Below are 1,556 nucleotides of genomic sequence, written 5' to 3' on the forward strand. Positions count from 1 at the left end.
ATCGAGAAGAAACAAAGCAACCTCGGCGTCCGATCGCAGGCCTCCGCTCCTTGAGTTCTCTCCAGCGCTGGAAAGCCGATCCGATATTTACACGGGTCCTACTTCTTGTCTTATCGTTCCGCAGACGTTTTCCTCTTTTGTTTTTTTATCCGCCATCTCTATCTTTCTGTCGCTCGGCTCGGCTAATGTCTGTCCTGTGCACTGAAAGCTCTCTCCTCCACATCACAAGTAGACACGCCCCTTATTGCTGATTGGCTACAAGTTTGTTTTGCTATTCGGCCCGAATCAGTTTTCTAAAGTGTTTTTGAAAAATTACATACCCTACCTTTAATGGAAATGGTTGATTTTCATTGTCCACCAGGGAAGAATCACAAGTCATTATCACCCTGCATGTCTTTGAAAATGTAAAACTATTAGGGCCGAAAGGTTTAGCTGTGCAAACAGAAGGGTCTGTGTGTAATTGGGCTTCAGTGGTCACTCAGTGAGAAGAGCCGAGTGGTGCCTGACTCTCACCTGTTTTTTACAGAAAGTTTGAAGAACGCTCCTTGTGTGGCAACAGTGATTACACGGTTAATATTCAAAGACCAGGACCTCGTAAAGCAAGTCTTTTAAATTCTCTGACAAAGCGTGGCCGGCACACAAAGGGACATGATTAAATAGGCGATGTATACGGCAAGGACAGGAGAGGACCGTGGAGGGTGATCATGTATAGACAGTCATTTGCATAGACATTGTCCTACACACTCTCAACTCCAAATCAAAAAACACTCACTGAACAGAGCAATGTCAACCAGTGTTCCTGTTTTCTTGACAAGACTGTGCATATGTGGTGGTTTCACAGATTTGTAAGGGATTATTTTCATTTTAATTCTTTATTTTTTATATTGGTGACACTTTACAATAAGGTGCCATTTGTTAACATTAGTTAACTCCATTAGCTAACATGAACTAGCAATGAAAATATTTGTAAAGCATTTATTCATCTCAGTTCGTATTAATAGACATTTATTAATGCATGATTAAAATGCAAAGTTTAACCTGCTAATAATAATGATTGGACCTGAACATGAACTATAACGGTGAACAGTTGTACTTTTATTAATTCATGTTAACAAAGATGAATAAATCCTGTAATAAATGTATTGCTCATTGCTAGATAATATTAGTTAATGCACGGATTAACATTAACTAATTAACCTTATTGTAAAGTGTTACCATTAAATTAATATTATTGTTTTATATATATTATTATTGTATATTATTGTTTCTTTTTGGAATAATTTAATTTATAATTATTTATTTATTTACACAGTATATATTAACTCTCAGTTATCTCATTACCTTAGGTAAATGTTGCATTATTTTAATTATTTATTTAGTTTGATGTTAGTTAATTTTCAAACTAATGCTATTTATTTATTTAAAGGTATTATTCACTCTCAGCAGTTTCATTACCTTAGTTAGGCAAATGTTGCATTATTTTAATAATTCTTTTGATATTATTATGTTTATTTTCATTTAATTTTTTTATAATTGTATTTTTTATTTGTTTATTC

Source organism: Sinocyclocheilus grahami, unplaced genomic scaffold (genome assembly GCF_001515645.1).
Source record: "Sinocyclocheilus grahami isolate Dianchi unplaced genomic scaffold, SAMN03320097.WGS_v1.1 scaffold1150.1, whole genome shotgun sequence".
Taxonomy (NCBI): domain Eukaryota; kingdom Metazoa; phylum Chordata; class Actinopteri; order Cypriniformes; family Cyprinidae; genus Sinocyclocheilus; species Sinocyclocheilus grahami.